The 20,155-nt window shown below is 38.3% G+C and overlaps 1 pseudogene; it reads right to left on the bottom strand.

Annotated features, from left to right (window-relative positions):
* Positions 1–14,323: 14,323 nt before the first annotated feature.
* On the bottom strand, positions 14,324–16,372 carry LOC146327291 (uncharacterized; annotated as a pseudogene).
* Between the last annotated feature and the right edge of the window lie 3,783 nt (positions 16,373–20,155).

The following is a 20,155-nucleotide window of genomic DNA, read 5'->3' as shown; positions in this document are numbered from 1 at the left end:
GAATCACTGTATTTTATGACTACATCATTCAATTAAATCATTCATAGAAACATGCAGCTTAAATAAATCATGGTAACATGGGCAGGAAAAAAGAAGAATGACTTGTTAAGAAATTGAAACTCAGACTTTAGGACTTGTACTTGACTTTTAATGCCAATATTTAAGACTTGTAACTGGCTAAACAAAGACTTTGCCCCACCTTTGAAGGTTTTCCTCTCTGGTGGAAGGTGTTGAGTCTTTTATCCTCTGGGACTGTCTCACCTCTTCACATCATCAGTTTCTTCAACCCGGGACAAGAACAGCTCAGGTGGGATGGACTCTCCACCTCCGTCACATCCTGCATTAATCCACTCAGATGATGTGAGGATGTTTTCTCACATGCGGACCAGATGAGACTGTGTGTACAACACCTCAATGAACAAAACCACAGTGGAAAAAAAAACGACTAAACATGGTGTCTCAGCCATTCAGAAGCAATACTGTGTGCACTTTGATTTCTAACTCGCCCTCACATGTAAAAACTGTTAATTTCAGTTCCCTGAATACACAGAAATATATCAGTGGTCACATACAATTCCCACATCACACCTGCCTCCCCCTAGTAATGAGTATATTTACATTACACTTCACATTTGAATATCAAACATGAGAATGACTCAAAAAAAGAGACGTGAAAATGAGTAATGCAGTTATGGTTGTTTGAACAGTATTCTGACCACATCACTGTGTTTCACACTCCTGGAAAGTGAAAGATGAATGTTGCATATGTATGAATAAGCGGGGTGTTGCTGCTTTGATAATCTGCCTGTGCTTCAGTCCCATTTTAATGAGCTCACTGTGTGTGTGTGTGTGTGTGTGTGTGTGTGTGTGTGTGTGTGTGTGTGTGTGTGTGTGTGTGAGATCAGTTCTTCACAGGGCCAGCTGAGTGAGAGCATGTGTGTCTTTGTTTCATTTTTGTGCCAAAATCTTGCCGGTACCAAACCCTGGGAAGGTCTTTAAGGGGAAATTTAAAACAGAATCAGCACCCAGTAGGCATCAACAGATCAGAGTAACCCATCCAGGTACTTTGCTCCAGCGTCCAGTCAGTCAATATATAAGTTCTGGCATCTTTGCCAGTTCAAATGCATAAAATAAGAAAACTGTTGAGTGGTTAGGATTAGGGGTCCAAGAATTACCAGATGATTTCTGACATCTGTCACTTTTTAAGAAACAATTTTGATGTTTAAACATGCTGGTGTTATGGTAAACTAATTACACTGCCAACATTAACATGCATGAAAATGACACTATTTGTAGCTAGCACTTTAATGGTGCTTGTTGGGTGGCATCTTTTTTTTTTTAGTTTTCTTTAAAAAAAAACAAAAAAAAACTTAAATACAAGAGCAAATGTGTGAGGAATAGGTTAATTTTTGTTTTTATCTGCTCTAAAGTAAACTGCAAATGGTAGTATGTCTGGCTGACTAGCTTTTTAGCTGCAGTAACATTACCTCCATAAAAAAATTGTGTTAAATAGAACTGCATTTATTCCCAGGGGTTACAATGGGATTCATTTAGGTGGGCTAGTACAGAATCAAGTGGGGCTTTACCACTGGTGCTTTTGGCCATGCTGAGTCGAACCATGCATAGATCTACTCTGTAGCAGAGCCAAAGTGAACCCAACCTGCCTCCAAATGGGCTGTGGTGACATCTTGCCAACCATAGCAACCCGTGATGACCCTCTTTTCTCCCCGTCGCACAAACGAATGTTGTGATACTGAGCTTGTGTGTTCAGGAGAGCAGAGAGAAAGACGTTTATAAAAGTGACTTTGTGTTCAGCTCTCAGTACTTCTGTAGCTTCTAACTGAATCTCTGTGCTGTGAATTTTATTTTCTCTCCTGAGTCGCTGTTTGTACTTTCAGGTATTTGCATTATTTTACCGTTCCATATTCGCTTCCAGCTGTGTCAGAGTCATGTTAAGTTACTGCTGATGAAACCTGCAAATGAAAACATTTCCAGTTATTGCTGCTTCATAATAAAAGCATTTAAATAAAGCAACAATAGGGGCCTTTTACTGTGAAGAAATTAAGGAGGTGTTTATCTCAGAGACATGTATGAATGGTTTATCCACAGCTTTGCAGTTGCTTGACACAACCCTTCTTTAGCTCATCTTCAGTTAAAAGACACACTTCAAGCAGGTAGCCTTGTTGTAATGGAAATGCAACCCCCTGCCGTACCCGGCTGACGGGCCGAGTCACACCAGCCAGCTCTGTGTATGGAAAACGTTCCTAAAGTAGGCCAGTCTCTCTGATCTTTGCTCTTATCCTAGCTCTCTTCCTGAGGTGATTGTGGTTCAGCTGGTCTGGTTAGGTGACCTTCTCAAGGTCCACTGAACTGAATGTAGTCACTGCGCTTCCTTTTCCCACATTAATGAGTATATTTCTCAGGGTGGGACCAGACTCTTATCTCCCAGTTCAATACCACCATGATACTTGGGCGCTGATTTGATATGTATTGCAATTCTATGTTCCAATTTATTGCAGGTTTTTAACACTAGCCCATCTGAAAAAGTTGATTCACACACTTCTAGAGACTGTATAACATCACTCATATTTCCAAAGTCAACACATCACATGTCACTCGGTTTTTGAGTTTTATTTTAATAGCATAATTTATATACTGCTTGTAATGAAATAGTTTTTGAAGTTAACTTTAACTGTTATTGTTCATTAAGCCAGTGCCAGAAGGAAATAATAAATAGACTAACAGTATAGAGTCCCTGAAAGCTGCACACAGCACAAAGTGAGAATTTGAATTAACATCCTTCTCATATAAAATTGCACTTGAAACTGTCCTTTCAAAACCCGGGACCCAACTGCATATAAAAGTGGTAAATAAAATGTTCAATAGACTGAATAAAATAGAAGATAGAAATATATTTGTTGTCGTCTCCTGGCACACTCAATAATTTGAATCAGTTTGTTAAGATTTAGGAAATAAGAAATATTACTGTGGTGCTAATTTCCATCAACATGTCAATCGGAATTCCATTAGGTGTTTGAATAAGCTAGCTAACAGACCAAGAGCTAGTTATTTACATGTTTAAAATTGATTCAGCAATCATAATAATAAAGAATCGCAATACTTAAGAGAATCGATTTATTCCTCCATCCATAGTATTTCTGTAGTCACACAAATAGAAATGTTATATTTAACCAGCCGACTGCTGTTTGCTGAGAAGTAAGCTCGCTTAAGCCTCAGTCTTTTAACATTATATTACATTATATCATGTTTGCATCTGTTAAGTAATTTTACATACATCATAGCCTGCAAAATAGCTCTGCTTTCACCTCTCACCTCACCAGCGTACAATACTGCACATTGTTCTTGTCTGGGTATGGTGTTAATTAATCTGTATCAGCTAAAGTGCCCAGCTACAATATTATGGCTATTATTCAGCAACATAATAGCATACATAGTCAATATATGAATTAATGTAACATACATTTTAGCAATTGGATTTTAAGACAATTTATTAACTTAATACACTTCTCTCAAGAGCTCAAGAAATGTTACTCTGGAAAAATCTGTCATTTTGAAATGTGTAGGAATCCTGTACAGTCTTAATGCTAAGCTAAGCTAACTGGCTGCTGCTTGTAGCCACATGTTGGCCATACAGACATGAGAGTTGAATTAATCTGAACATAATTTATGACTCTCCTCAAGAAAGCTATGAAGTCTTTCTCTCAAAGTGTCAAGCTATTCCTTCAACTGATGGACTAAATGACTGATTAACATGGAAATCCAGGTTTTGATTTTGGAAATATTAAAACCTTTGCAGTCTTTGTGGGCATAAATTTTAGCAGGGCAATATGTGGTTTTAGGATCTGGAACTGTATCTTGGTGAACAACTGTCAGGTGCAGTGATGCCTTGGAAGTGTTGGTACCTACATGTTCTTGTTTTTAAATTACTGTTGTTGTACATGTTTGTTTACATGAAGTACAACATGTTTATTAGTGAGTTTTAGAGGTGTTGTTAGGCATAACAACGAGCTGCACGTTGGATTATTTTTGTATGATCTTTTTTAGTTGTAGTTCAGCATATTTATTTCATTTTGAACTTTTTTTGTCTGATGATTTTTTTACATTTATTTATTTAAAAAATATGCAATATTGCGAGTATAATAACAGTGATGATAATATGATATGTAACTATTTGAAAATATATCTAGAAATTCATAATTTTTTTAGTTTTGGTTATGTCTTGTACTTCAGAGTACAACACACCTGCTATTTTTAAGGTCAATTATGAACCTTCAAGCTAAAATATAGATATTTCTTTTTAAACTGGGCTAAATTTGAACAGTTGAACAGGTTTTATGTTATGTATATAACTTTACTTTCAACTGCATTTATGACTATATTTTAATGTGTGGTAGATTCTGACTATATATTGAAACATAATCATCAAAATTATGTTAAAACAAGACTTTTAAGTAAACTATATGTCTCCAAAACATCCAAACATTTTGACCAGTACTGAAAAGCTTTTCACCTGTGAATTAAAAGCATGTCTGCTGGGTATGGTGGAGTGTGTAGCCCATGTACTGAGACTGTCAGTCCTCTGCAGAGGCTGCTGGTTTGACTCCTGCCTGCAGCCCATTTGCTGCGTGTCATCCCTTCTCTCTCTACCCCTTTCCTGTCATATCTTTGGTGGTCACAGTCACTGTCTAAAAGCAAAATCTTTAAAACAAACAAACAAATAAACATGTCTACTGGGTAGTGAGAGTGTGATTCCCCAATTCCAGTTCTCAGAGGAAAATTTTTGAATTTACATCTATATGAGCTGAAGTTAGTAAATCAACCAGGTGTCGGACAGTTCGAACAACCTGGTGAGGACAGCAGCAAATATAATTGGCCCACTGAGGGTTTAGTACCGGCTTTTTTACCTGTGGTGGTGTAAATCAAACATTTCCTTTTTTCTCCTTCTAAGCGCTAAAAATCAATGCAATGAACTGAGCTTGTCGTTGTTTGTGTGTTTGGACCAATTAAAAAAAGAGAAAATATAAAAAACAAAATGTCTGTGTGTCTGGCTCAAGGCCGCCCAGTCACATTGGAAGCCAACAGTAAATGAGAATGTACTCGTTTTCCTTTCATACGCTGTTTTGCACATCGCCGTGGAGAATGTTTCCTCTGAATGTCTGTAATGTTGATGAGACAAAAGAAACCAACCAAGCCCTGGAAAACATGTCATAATAAAAGAACGTTCACTGTGAGCTGTTGGCTCTGTCTGTTGTTTTCCACTCACTTTCTATTGTTTCCAACTCTACATCTCTGTTTACTGTAAAGAACCAACATGAGGAAAAAAACGTTCTTTTACAATATCAATATCCAAGGGGTTTATATAGAACACGTTCAGAGAGTTCTACAGAGACGTTATTATATTCCAAGGGTTTCATCTAGAACACACCTTGAAGGTTCTACAGAGAGCCCTTTTTATATCATACTACAAAGAAACTCTTGACAAACCCTTGATGAAAGAGTTATTTAAGGATTTCAACATTTCAGTGTTTTTATATTCCAAAGGTTTATCTAGAACCCATCCAGAGTTTTCTACTGAGAATTTTTTTATATGCTAAGGGGTTTATGTAGAACACATTTGCCAATTAAGAAACAAAAGAGTTTTCATCTTACAACCAGAGCTGTACTACGATGATGCAGTCATGCACAGCCCAAGAGGTTCTGGATTCTGTCAAGACAAAAAAAGGCCATTCACAGACTCACAAACAGTGAAAGACTGCATGTTGGCTGTCGTGGATGAGGTGATAAATGATGAATTGTATTGAATTTGTAATTGAATAGCCCTGCACTCTGAGATATGCCAGAGTCAGATGTGATCAAAATGTGTTTTTTTTTTAAGTTTTTTTTATTTCAAAAGTGGGGGAAAAAAAATGAATTGCTGCTACCTCAGGTTCTGTTAAGTTACAGCTATGTTGTTTTTTATGCTTCTTAAATGTATATTTAAACATTTTCAGATTTATATATTTATAGATTAATATCATAGGATTGTAGACAAAAGACATTTCAGGACTTCATCTTGGAATTTGGGAAACAAAGATAGATACACAATTTTTACCATTTGAAGGACCAAACAAGTAATTGATTAATCAAGAAAATAATCAACACATAAATTGGCAATGTAATCATTATTTGTCACTAATCTTAAAGCATGCCATTGCAAATATATACATGTTAGTTTATTTAATGTTTTTAATCAATGTTTAGTAAAAAAAAAAAAAAAAAATTAAATAACATACGGTATGTAGACACTACAGTGACTTCTGGAACCGTTTTTTGAGAGAATTTTACTTCCATGTCTAAAGATGACAAAGTGGAAGTGACAAGGCAGATTAGATCATGATTAATATTAATAAATATGGATCCCAATGCTAGTTTTGACTGTGAAAAGGCCGAAAATGTATATTCTTATGAATATGATTGACCACAAGCTTATGATTCTGAGCCTACTAGGTGTCAGAGAGACCAGGAACAGAACAGGGTTAATAATGGTGATAGGAGAGAAATTGAGCTGTGGTGTGAGAAGGTTCAATGGAGAACCAGGCAGGTGTCTAGGTGAACGAACAGTGTTAGCTAACAGATAACACTGTGTTGAGCTCATGTTTGAGTGTCAGCTTTTATCAGTCCTATCTCACATTTCCTTGCCGAGGAGAAAGAGTGGGTGAGGGACAGCAGGGGGCTCTTCTCCATTTTGCTAAACGCAATCACAACTAGTGAACAAAAACTAACCTGGAGGCAGCTCTTCTCATTTCACAAAGCCACAGAACCAAAGGGCCCAATGTGAGCTGCTGTTTGATCGCATCTACTAAACTATTTAACTCATTAGTGTTCAGCAGTGATGTAACATATATAAGTACAAAGTACTGTAGTGAAAAACAACGATGCACTTGTACTTGACTATTTTCAGTCTCTGCTACTTTATACTTCTAGTCTACTTTGCTTTGTACATTGAGATTAACAATCCAAAATATAAATAACCAGGCCATAAACTGTACAAAGTACTTCAAATCAATTTCATTTACCAGCTGCAACACTGAACTGATTAACACATTCATACATTAATTATTATAGTCCAATCATATATTATTCTCAAATGAGTAATACCTCACAACTTCAGTCGTAATTTAAGTAATTTTATTTTTAATACTTTGGTACTTTTTGTGCAGTGTTCTTCAAACCAAATATACATATACACATATTTAGTATTTCTAAGTAATTATTCAGAGTTTCAAAATAATTTAGTGTCTCAAAATACTGATGTAGTATTTCTAAATAATTATTTAGTGTTTCATGATAATTTTTCAAAATAATAATTTAGTGCCTTAAAATAATGATTTAATATTTCAAAATATTGAGTAAGCATCTCCAAACAGAAAATGCTGTCATTATTTTGAGATAGAAAGTCATTAGTTCCAGAAAGAGTCATTTTTCAATAACTTATAGGTCTTCTTTTTTCCCATCATATTGGCAAAGATGGTCCTCTGTAATACAGATGTATGGAGACAAGAGCATAGTGCAGATTTGTCTGTCTGTCTCTAACAGAGACTTTATACACGTCTCTGATGCACCACAGAATTACAGATAAACATTAGACTTTATGATCAAAGAAAGTTTATAGTTCTTTCCATATTCAGATGTTCCTTCTCTTTCCTGTGCACTGAGACCTCTCCCTTTCTCTCTGCTGAGAAGTAAATTCCCGCGTCCATGAGGCTGTTCTGGTGTCTCCTCCTCTGCTGTTCTGGTGTCTCCTCCAAACACACACATCATGTGTTGTGTGCCAGACACACAACACATGATGTGTGTGTATGTAGCAACAAATTCATGAGGCCCACCTGGATGGAAAGACCCCTGGCAATTGTCTACCTATGCCTAATGGTAAAAATACCTATGATGGAGAGAGTGTCAAAGGGACGGAGACTAAGAGAGAAAGAGAGAGGGAAGGAGGGGAGAGGGACGCAGTCAGACTGTTGTTTTAGTTACAGAAGCAGCAGCGACGTCCCACTGCTTCATCTGCATGAAACACACCCAGACGTGAGAGCCAACGCCTGCTCTTATACTGTCAGGAAAACCATGGACTTGATGTCCCGACAGGCAGGAGTTTGTGCACCCGTGGAGTACACAATGATTCGGTATGGTCACCAGAAGTGAAATACACTGTAAAACTAGTTAACTCATAATAGACCATGCTGATAACAGTGACAGAAGTGACACTTACCACGTCGCACCACCAACTTTCATAACGTGCAAGTGTAGAATAAGTTTGTGTTTCATAAGAAAGATGAGAAACTCTGCTGCAGATCATTTATGTAAAACATGTCTGCCATCAGAGAACAGAGACACGAGTCTGACCCACAGAGACGTCATGTCACTGTGAGAACAGGTAACACTTCACTGTTCCTCCACACTGATCAAAACTACAACACTCTTCATATGAAACAGAGCAGCACATCATCTTACTGCAGAAATACTGATATTTTAAACAGTTATAAAGTTTCTCATTTATCTCAGACTCATAAGATATAAACATCACTGTAATGTCTCCCTCTCTCTGTCTCTACTGTTACTACATTTAGTAAAACTATCAGGATTTTTTGGCAACTAACAGCAATCAAAATGTATAGACTGACACATTGCATTGTCTTGTATCGTATCGTATCGTATCGTGACAGAGCTGAATTATATCGAACCGAATCATTGGCCACTTAAAGATTTAAAAAATATATTGTATCGTTGAACATGTATGGAGATACGTATCAAATTGTCTCAGTCAGTGAGATACACACCCCTAATAATAAGACACATCATTTGGGGAAAAAAAGTTTTTAAGAGCCTTGCTCAAATAGACCATCGTTTCCTCCGAATTTTTGCCCTCATGTCCAGAATATCTTAAATTAAGTTTTAATAGTCACATAGCAAGGAGAAACAAACAGGTAGATGGAGAGAGAGACATGATAACATGCAAACTAAGAGAGTGAGAGAAGGGGAGTTTTTAGGGCACACAAACAAAAACAACAGAGAGTCTGTTAGCTGAATTCTCTTTTGTAGTTATATTAATAGATTCAGTGAGACTGAGACTGACGAGATTACATGACGAGAACAGACTTCAACTGTAAAACCTCTGATTACTATAAACCAAGTGATCCTACTTCTGAAGAAAATGAACAAACCAAATGTGCACTGCATAGAGCTGGAACTATTTATAAATCATATAATACATATATCACATTTTTCTATGTAAAATAAAGGCATTTGTACAAACCATACTGTTTTTTTGAAGGAGACTTGTAATTTGGACTTTTAGTTGTAAACTTGCTGCTCCAGGTTAGTTGGCTCTCTGAAATTACTCCTCTGCTTCTTCAAACAGAGAGCTGTTGCAGCAGTGCTGAGATACGTTGTTTCAGCTCCTCACCAAGTTCTCCTCTTTCTCAATACCGGGTCCCCATCTTGTCGTTAAGTGAAAGAGCACCAAGTCATCATCACTGATGTTGCTTCCATCTTGTTTTTTAAAGCTTAATAATTTAGTCAGTCACATCAAAATTTGCCTCTGAATTAATAACAATTTTGTGCCATTTATTTGCTGTTGGTGTGTAAAGTTTTTTTCTGTTACATGATCATACTGGTTTCTCTGTTGAGCAGGGTTGTTTCAGTTTTATCAGAATTTAAGAGCAAGAAATTAAGCGACATCCAGAAGTTCACGACTAATTTGGCTTAATTTAACTTACATAACATACTTATTTTAACCCAAACCATGATCTTCTAAACCGAAGTGAGAGTTGAGGCGTCTAAACCAAACTGCAAGTGTTTCACAATGTAAACCATGTGTCACTGGTACTCTAAAACGGCCATGTATGTTGTTTTTGAAGTCACTGGCAAATAATTTGTTGAGTAGTTCCTATAAATTTGACATTTTGATGTTTCAAGCAACATATTTTATAAGTATTATTTGATTTGTCATCTCTTCTACAGTTCTGTTAATATCCTAAACCGTCTTCTCATCTTTATCTCTCATGTTTCTTTCTTGCTTCCTAAACTCTCTCACTGTACATAACTCATCTCCCTTCCCTGTCTCTCTCCATTTCAAACTTATAAATCACTTGCTGCTCTTTGTGTCTCTGTCATTTTAGTCTACAGACAGACATCTGCCTGGTTTCTCTCCGTTAAACAAACACAATCCATCCCTGTGCCCTCTCCTGAGCCTGTTGCTGCGGTAACGGGGAGAGATCTGAGGGGCATCCTGTCAGTTTAGAGGACTTGTCGCCGGGAGCAACACCGCTGGTCAACGCTGTCTCTCCAAACTGTTTACACCAGGAGGTGAAGAGGATGGAAATGCAAGAGAGGGGGGAAAAGAAATCAAAACCAGGAGACTGGGGAGAAACTGGGAGAGCAGAGGAGAGAAGAGGAGGAAAAGACAGAGGAGAGGACAGTGAAATAAATGGAGATAAAGGAGGGAAGAGGCGACAGGAGTGAAGGGATGAGGGGCAATAAGATAAAAAAGCAGAGGTGAAGGCAGATGGGAGCTGAGGAGAGGAGATAAGCTATCTTCTCTCCCTTCTTCAGTCATTAAAAGCCAGCTTTCTACACAAATGTAGCACAAGTTTTGACCGTAGTTAAAGAGCTTCAATCAAACCTCAAATTGTTGAAAATAAGTTTTTGTTTGTCTTTGTTTCATGTATTAATATCTGATGTTTTCATCTCGTCAGTGTATATATAAGTCAAAAGTTTCAAGTACATCATGATTTATTCACTGAATCTGTGTGCTTTGTTCTTTGTTGCATTTTTTATTGATACACCAACTTTTCCACCTCCTCTACGTAAAAACAGGTAGACTGGAATACACTGAGTGTCTTATTAAAATCATGTAAAGACTAAAAAGGAAGTCAAGTAACCTGATTTGTATTGCCAACACTAAAGATTGGTTATATTATAGGGTCAAAGCCAATTAGCAGTAGGTGTATAATCAATCCAACATTGGCGAGCAACTATGGCTGCCTCCTTCAATATGGGAAAGTAAGGGATATTACCAGTCGCTCCAGGCCCAGGAGGAACAAATCAAGCAGGAGGTCTAGGGGTCGTGTTAGACACCTCATTCCTGCATTCTGGTGAATTTTTATGCACCAGCTTCAACCTCCTCTCTGCTACTGTTAACATGAATGTAATGGAAATATATATGTTAATATATTTTAAAAAAAATGAAAATTCAGTCATTATCAACAAACCCTCATGCTGATTGAAGGTCAGGATTAGTTTTTTAGTCCACAAAACACTGCTGGAGTTTGTGGTGTAATCCAAGTTTCCTAAACCCCCAACATGCCAAGTTGACTTGAAAGATGTCATTTACAGCATTTTTTTAGTCTGAATCTTCACTGTTGATGTGTAGATAATGTCATGGTGTGCAGGTGCAACTGACTATTTAAAAAGGATCCCCATTAGCTAGTGCCATTGACACAAGCTAATCTTCCTGGGGTCCAAATCAATTCATCATATTGATCATCAGCTCATAACATCACATTAGTGTTACATATGTACATCACATGTATGTAACAATGATTGTGCATGTTTAACAGTTACCATTTTCACAACCATACATTCCAAAATACTTTCCATACTGACTTACTTACTGTGTGAACAGAGGTAGGTCAGAAGGACGTTTCATCATGAATGTCAAATAACACAACAAGACACTATGCTTAAGCAACACTGGACTATTGATCAGCTGCATAAATAATACATCTTTAAATGATGTTTGAATGTGAATTTACCATTGGATTGACAGATATGAAGTGGACAGTTATTCCAATAATTTATGGCGCAATAAATTACTTGGATTACACCAGACAGGCAGTATGGAGGCATTTTATGCTTTTTTCAGTTATTTTGTCTGTTTGAAAACTGGTCACCATTCACTTCCATTATTTGCAAGAACCTGATGAAAACTTGCTGTGTGTTTCTAACACACAGCAAGTTCTCTTCAAACTATATAGAAGGTTCTACAGGTTCTATAGAAGAGTGTTTTATTTCTCAAAATGCATGCTGGGAAGTCTGAAGACTGCATTTAGTTCATTTCAGCTGAGTTGAGCTTAGAGAAGGGTGAAGTCTGAAGGGTGTGTGTGTTTGGGGGGCTCTAATGTCCATGGAGAGTACAACGTGATGTTTATTGAGATCAGAGAGTTGTAGGAAAGTGGAGACTTAACTGTTGTAGGTTCCAACACAGAGAAGGAGGTCTAAAGCTGCATCCAAGCAGGTCCAAAGAGGTAGTTGAACAAGACTGATCCACACCCACTCCAGGGGTCAGCACATTTCCAGTAACATTCGTGTTCACCAGGAAGGTTCAGTAAATCCAGCCTGTTCTCAGAACAACTGGTGCTCTGTTTACTTTGACATGCATCTACTGTCCTTTCCCCAGTGAAGATGTCAGATGTAGGATGGTGGGATGGAGTGAGAGTGAAGAGAGTAAAAGGATGTGGGATAAACAGAGAGGGATGAGAGGGTGTAGGAGGAGGAATGTATGGGAGGGGAGGGAAAGGGGAACAGGATGTAGAGTTTAAGGTGTTGGATGGAAGGATGGGTACAGCGGAGTCAGCTGGTGGCAGGAGGACAGGTTGGTGCCAAGCAAGGTTGAGATAGAGGTACCATCTCTTCTGGTGATTGGAGACCCTGTGCTCCTGATATTTGAACAAAGAGAGAAAAGAGAAAAATGGAGGCCTCAGAGAGAGGGATGTGAAAACAGAGTCAAAGTGTAAGGAAACAGATGAGGTGTGCTTGAGTACTTGTGTGGAAATTGAGGTGTGTCTGATTTCCTGTCCAGGTGGAAAAGGGCTATTTGATGCATTTCCTTTCCACCTTTCTGCTTCAACATAATTATTGATATACATAAAGTTTTAAGCTACACTTAACTACCCCAAGTTGCTCTACCATTAGAGCAAAGTAAAAGAAAAGTAATGGTTCATTATATCAGTATGCACCAAAACCTAAATCTAAATGTCAAAAGCTTTTTATGCCATTACTTTTCCATGGAGGGACACATGAGAAATTGATCAGGCTGCTGTGGTCCAGACACAAATGATATTAGGTCCTAATAATGGCCAAATCTCTAATAATGGAATGGTCAGAAGTGTTCTGTTTAGGACACTTCTACTGATGGTCACCCTTTCTGAATTGCCATGTGATGAATTGTGGGCTATTATTTTGTTGGCAAGGTCCAAAACTTGATGTTTTATGGTGTACCATGCTGCATACAGGTTGCAAGAACAGTAGCAGCAAAAGTAGAAGAAGAACAACATAAACAACTTCTTTAATATAAAAGATACAGTTGATTATCATTACTAATGAACACAGCACCAAGGTTATAATAGTTTTGAATTTTTCCATTACTGTTAGTTTTTATTGCGTTTTGACTTTTTGTTTTCAGTTAGTTTTAATTAGTTTTTAGAGCAGATTTGTTAGTTTTTATTTTTTTGAAAATGCTTAGTTTTAGTTTAGTTTTGATTAGTTTTAGTGTTGGTTTTGTTTTTTGTTTTTGTTTTTTGTAAATTGGGATATTTGTCGGGTGCAAGATTCCAATAGTTTTAAAAAATGTATTCAGAGGACAGATGAACAGCCATCTACAAATCAAATACAACAGTCCACAAGATAGCAGCCTTAAATACAAAATGCATGGAATACTGCTTCTGAGGTTAGATGCAGGTAGTGTGCTGGGTAAAAATCAACATAGCCAACAGACTAAAGACACATGGACATAATTGCTTGGCAGTCAGAAGTCTCAGGGAGCTCAGTCTAAGAAAAACATGAACAACCTCAAAAATCCAATAAACTCTAGAGCAGAGGTTTGATTCATTTACATCAACCAACTCAAAATGAACTACATAAAGAATTGCACTATTCATAGTGCAGCAGCTTTAGTGCAAATCACTGCAGTTGATTAACAATATATAGTACCTCATATGTTATATTTGACATCATCAAGTGAATACAGTGAATGTTTTAGACACTGAAAGTGCACATATATCTGGTAGAACACAGAGGCAGACATCTAGTGAAGATACTGCTCTCTCTCTGCTGGATGCTGATGTGCTTTGCTTTTCTATGTTAAACTTACATAACCTTCTGTCCAACATTGTTAACAAAAACAAATTAAAGTCTTTGCATTATGAATGAATGAACTCTCTCAAATTCAGCTTTTGTGAATGAGTGTGTGTGCGTGAGAGAGAGAGAGAGAGAGAGAGAGAGAGAGAGAGAGAGAGAGAGAGAGAGAGAGAGAGATGGGTGTACTTCAGTCAAGTAACAATTTCTTGTTGATCTTGAGGAAAACACGCTGCTCCAGAGATGTGGTTGTTCTGTGTCTAAGGCCAGATGATAACAGTCCACACACAGAGAAGATGCTCTCCACAAAGGGTTGTGAGGCAGGGGCACTAACAAGGTCCAGCGCCACAGGGGCAAGTGTTGGATCTCCAGAAATGCAATGGTGTCTCATTAAAAACACCCTGTTTGATGTCATCAACATACTTCTTCATTTCACTCAACAGACTATTGGTCACATCAGGCTGATTTGTCAATGACACATTGACCTCCATACAGGATGCAAGGAAGCGGTATTTCTGAAGGACAGTTGGAGGGGAGCTTGTTGGAGTTTGAGTGACCCTTGCAATGGCAATATCATCCTGAGAAGCAGTAGCTGGGTTATACTGAGCAGCCAGGTTTTGCACAAAAGATTGTGCTGCCCTCCTTAGTGGCACTGTGTCTGGTGTTTGAAGAACCAGCGAAACACTTGGATCCATTAGGCAGGCTGCTGCTGGTATAGTATCAAACTGTGGGGAATCATAGCTAGGAATGGCATTAAAATGTTCTCGCAAGGACTTCAGCAGCACTTGAGCTAATTGCTTTCCAGCAGTAGTCGTCAGCAGGTGTGCCTCAAGGTTGAGCAGGCGTGGCACCACTTGTGAGAGAGACTGGCTGTGACTCAGAAGCTGGTCTGTGTGAATGGCAAAGGGCTCAAGCAGCTTGACCAGGCTCTCAAGCTCAGCCCAGTCACTCCTTGAGTACTTTTTAGTTCAGCTCTGATCTCCAACTGTCTTCTCAGCATATCAAATGTGCTGTTCTAGCATGTGCTGCAATCCAGAGTTTTGTCACACTTTTTGATCATTGCTTCATTTGCCAATGACAATTTCTTCACAACATGTAGCAGATTTCTTGCTTTCCTTATGAGTGAATCAGTATTTGGGTGCTTCATGGCATCTTTCAGTGTGAGCTGAAGGGTGTGGGTAAGGCATGGCATTCTCTGGAACTTGTTGTTCTCCCCATCATCTGACAGGTCAAGTTCTATGCAAAGTGAAATGAAAAAAACAGACAAACAATTAGATAATGTAAGCATCAAATGTAAAACACACAAAAAATGGTTTTACTGTTTAATAAAATATGATTCATGAATTAGGACTTTGGCAGCACTAACCCTTGGTTTTAGAGCAGGGATCATATAACCTTTCTTGTTTTATTATATTTATTTTCTTACACTATGAGCACCATAAACTTGTTTCCACAGTATGACACATTGTTTAACATTGTGTCTCCATGATTAATTGGAATCCTGGATATCAAATCATAGGAAATGACAATAACAATGATGTCAAAGTGCAGACTGTAAGTGTCAACTGTCAAACTTTTTATTTTTCAAACCTGGGCTAATTACTTTTTAACAGGTGTATACTACTTGGCTTGGAATTTTTTTTAAATTTTGAATAGACATATCAGTAGCCAAATGTGTGCTGATGTAGGCTAATTGACTGCAAAAGCATTGGTAGTCTTTTTTCATGTCAATAGTGACAAAATATAATTGGTCATTTTAGCTTTAAAAGAAAAAAAAATGCAACCACATTTTCATAACAGGCATCTTCAAGGTTGAGGAAGGTTGCTGTACACACATGACCAAAGACTATCTGCAGTATGTATGAAGTACAAGTAAACAAGGATTTTCCTCTCTTTTCCCCTGTTGAACTCTAAAGGGAAATATCAAGTAAAGCTTAGAATGCTGTTTACATAATTGTGACATTTAATATCCAAAATAAAAAATTAAATAATATAAAACACTCACTGAGGTCTCCACTCTCCTCATCCTCCATATCTGACTCCTCTGACTCTGACTGGATCCATAATTCATCCTGGCCATCTCCAGCACCTCTTGGTCGAACCGTGAACCATCGACTGACTCCCCACTTTGCTCTCGGCTTCTATCCCTGAGTAGCTGCACAGCCTTGACAATGTTGGAGCCATTATCTGTCACAATGAGCAGCACCTTGTCTTCTCCTATACCCCATGCATGTAACATGTGATCAGTGCAGCGAGAAATGGACTCCCTGGTGTGTGGGTGCTCCAAAGCATGGTAAACCTGGCCTCAAACTGACACACCCATGAAAGATGCTGTTAATCCTCTCTTGCTCCAACCATCTACACATAGGGTCAGCTTCCTCACCTCCTTTATGATATCTTTTAGTTCCTGCTTTGCCTTATCCATCTTAGCTCCACTGAGGTTATTGACTCATGCAGCTCGGGGTGTTTTGAATTTTGGTTCCTTTTGAAGGCAATCAAGTCACATAGTCGTGTATACGGATGGAAATTGATAAGATTTTTACGATTCCGATTCCATTTTCAATTCTGCTTAATGATTCTGTTCTTTCTTGATTCTCTTATCGAGTTTCATTTGGAAAAAAGGAGAACAAACAGGAAGCTAGACGTGAACTGACTCTGTCTCTCGTCATGGTCATCTAAATGTAATGCATGAGAAGGCATTCATTTAACGTTAACAGTTAACAGTTAGTAATAGCAGGTTTTACAATGAGGCAAATGGTGCTAACATGATAGGCAGTGTTAGTTAGTTACCTGCAGTATTAACTAGAGGTGCAACTGATCAAAAAAGTAATGGTTCAGATCGTATCACGGTTTTGAGTCACGGATTGGATCATTTTTCAGATCAGCAAAAAAGAAAAAAGTGGTGGGATTAGGGTTAAATTATTTTAAAATTGCACTTGTCTTTGATCTTTGTCTGTCTGTAATTATCACCATAGTTATGTAATGTAATAATAATGACAATAGTAATGATAATGGTAATATATTAAAAACTTCAAACTTATACAGTGCTGTGCTATGTGTATGTTGTAACCATTCAATATTGGACCCAAAAACGAGCACAGCCTGGAGACAGAGAGAGGTTAGACAGGTTATTATGTATTTCTTTTTGATGGCAGTCCAAAGGCTTGGCTGAGACAAACAGGATTCAGGCTGCAGAGGGCTGAGCAGGACAGGCAAAGGAGCTGGCGGCAGAGGACTGAGACAAGGCTGGTTCTGGCAGAGCTGGTGTGGAGGATCTGAAGCACAGGGAAAAGGAGTTACTGAGGTCCAGAAAAGACATCCAAAGAACACACTAACAAAACCTTTAGCAGGCTAGAGCCTAGATGTCTGTACCACATAGGAGACTGAACGACGTGGCAGAGTCTGGAAGTCTGAGCCATGTTATATACTGCAGTGGCTTGACAGTGGGTTGGGTGCAGGTGAGCAGGAAAGCAGCTGCAGAGGATCAGATGGATGAGCAGGAGGAGGGAACCATGAGTCACGCCCAGAAACACAGACAGAAACAAACACGTGTCAAACTCAAGGCCCGCGGGCCACATCCATATATACGGCCCGCGAGATAATTTCACGTGTCTATTATGAATGGTCCGTCGGTAAATAGCACTCCCACCATTCATACTACAAGTCCCACAATGCACTGCGTCAGCTGCTGCGCAACTCGAGAAATAAATCATCTCGCAGTCGCGAAGACGTGAGCTTCTGTCAAACGACAATGTAAACTAGTGATGGGAAGTTCGGCTCTTTTCAGAGAGCCAGCTCTTTTGGCTCAGCTCCCAAAGAAGAGCCGGCTCTTTTGACTCCTGAACGGCTCTTAATTTAGGATTTTTTGTAGGCCTTTATTTTACCATAGCTTTGCAAAAATTAATGGTTTGTGTGTTGAAAACCCTTTCATGTTCAGTGTTTTTATGAGATTTTGTGTCAAACTATTATTTGTCATTTGCATGAGAAATGAAGGCTTCAAAACAAAGTTTAAAATCAAACAAGATTAAACAAGCAAACAGGAATGGCCATCATGGGAGCAGAGTTCTTTTTACATTTTAACAAATATTAATACCTGATGTTTGACTCGTGAGTGTTGTTCAGAGTCTTGCCATGTTGATGGCTGTGTTGATTTATTTTTACTGTAATTTTTTGTCTCCACAGTGGATTGTCAGGATTTTTTGTGAGCACAGATAATAAACCCTGTCAATTTTGGTGACTTTATGACTTTTCCTTTAGCACCACCATCAAACACAATTGTGTCTTGTACACAGTAGCTCAAAATCTGTGGAGCAAATATTGAACCCAAGCAGTCTGATCATGTTGTCTTTTGTTGCCATCTCAGCTTTAAACTTTTCCTCCAGAGCTTTATATTTATTTTCCTAGTCTTGGTTGTCCAAGATGCCTCCTGCCTGATGGTTTTGGCCAGCCTGGTTAATATTGGCCATCACCTGTCTAAATCTCTCCTCCAGAGCTTTGTTGTTTTCCCGCAACTTGTCATTCTCTACAGCAATTTCCATGCGATGACCTTCAGAAAATTTGAGTCTGCATTTTAGATCGTTTTTCTTAATTAGGTGCTGGACATGCCTGCTCCGGGGCTGGTGTGTTTCCTGCTGCTCCATTGGGATAGTGTCTGAAGTGGGTGTAGTAGGGTCAGTGTTAGGAAAGGTATCCGTTCTCGTTTGGTTGGGCCATGGATTATTCCTGTGATCCACCTGTCTGTAATAGGCTGTGGTTGTAGTTAATAGTAAACTTGGACTTGACTTGAATACGGCACACGATACTCTTCTGACCTGTGTTCCTCGTTACAAGTCGTCTCATAAACATAGAGAATCTGACAAATTATCATTTCACCATTTCCCTGTTGATCTGAAACTTAAACACACTTGATAGTGAAAATCTGAAGAGACATCATGCTATGCTTTCAGGTCAAAACAGCATATTTGATAACCCATTAGATACCATAGGTAATGTTAGCATTCAGCCACTACCTAGCCAAAGAATTATGCACAAATAAGAATATTGTACACATTAAGACAAAAAGGTATGAATAAGAGAGGAATAGTACAGTACAAGTTAGGAATAAGTTAAAGAAATTACATGTTAGTACAAAATTGATGCATGAATTAATAAAAAGTTACCAACCAAATAGTCACTTTCTTTCAGTGGTGAACCGAGAGCTGCACTTCAGTTTGGCCAAAACTTAGCCAGACACACCAAAAATGCAGCAAAATGGAAGATTTTACTGGAATAAGCAGCAGGCAGCAGGCAGCAGGCAGCTTGTGATGTGTTTGTAGTGTGTAGTTGCCACATACAAAAAAAAACAGTAGAGGGCAGCAAACACCACACTATGATAGCAGAATAAGTCATGTTTTCTATAGTTTTCTGTACTTAAATTTGTATTAAACAATAGATAATTATCATTTACTGTTACTGTTGTTTGGATAAGTTATAATTAAGTTTGTGTTTGCTGTAATAATCTATAGGAATCAGTTTGTTTTTATTTTTCTTGTTTCGCTGTTTCAGCACCACACACAGAGTTACATGTAGCATGCATCTCCAGTTATATTACTTTTGTCTAACACAGAGACTCAGGGATGACTGCAATTTCAGTGTCCAAAATAACACAGCCCTTTGCTGATCCTCTGCTATGCAACAAAGAAGGCAGCCCCATCAAATTAGCTACGTAGCAACAGCGTTGGTCTCGATAGCTTCATCTTGAGCAAGATATCACTTGGGATTTTTTTTTGTTCCCTCCCACTGTAAATCAAAATGTGATTGGTTAATTTGCCTGTCACTTTTTGAAACAAACACAGAGGCTGCAGACTTTTCTTGAGGTGATAAAGTCCTAACCAATGAGTGAGCCAGAGCTAACATTTCTCTGCCTAGATACAACGAGAAAAAAATCTGATAGGATAATTCTACTTTGCTGCTTTCAGGACAGTAACTCTTCCCTTTTTGAGCAAATTTAACAGAAAAGGTGGAAAAGGTAAGCAAGAAAAGG

This window comes from Lutjanus erythropterus, chromosome 5 (assembly GCF_056507025.1).
Source record: "Lutjanus erythropterus isolate fLutEry1 chromosome 5, fLutEry1.hap2, whole genome shotgun sequence".
Taxonomy (NCBI): Eukaryota; Metazoa; Chordata; class Actinopteri; order Lutjaniformes; family Lutjanidae; genus Lutjanus; species Lutjanus erythropterus.
This window is presented reverse-complemented; position numbering and strand designations above follow the sequence as displayed.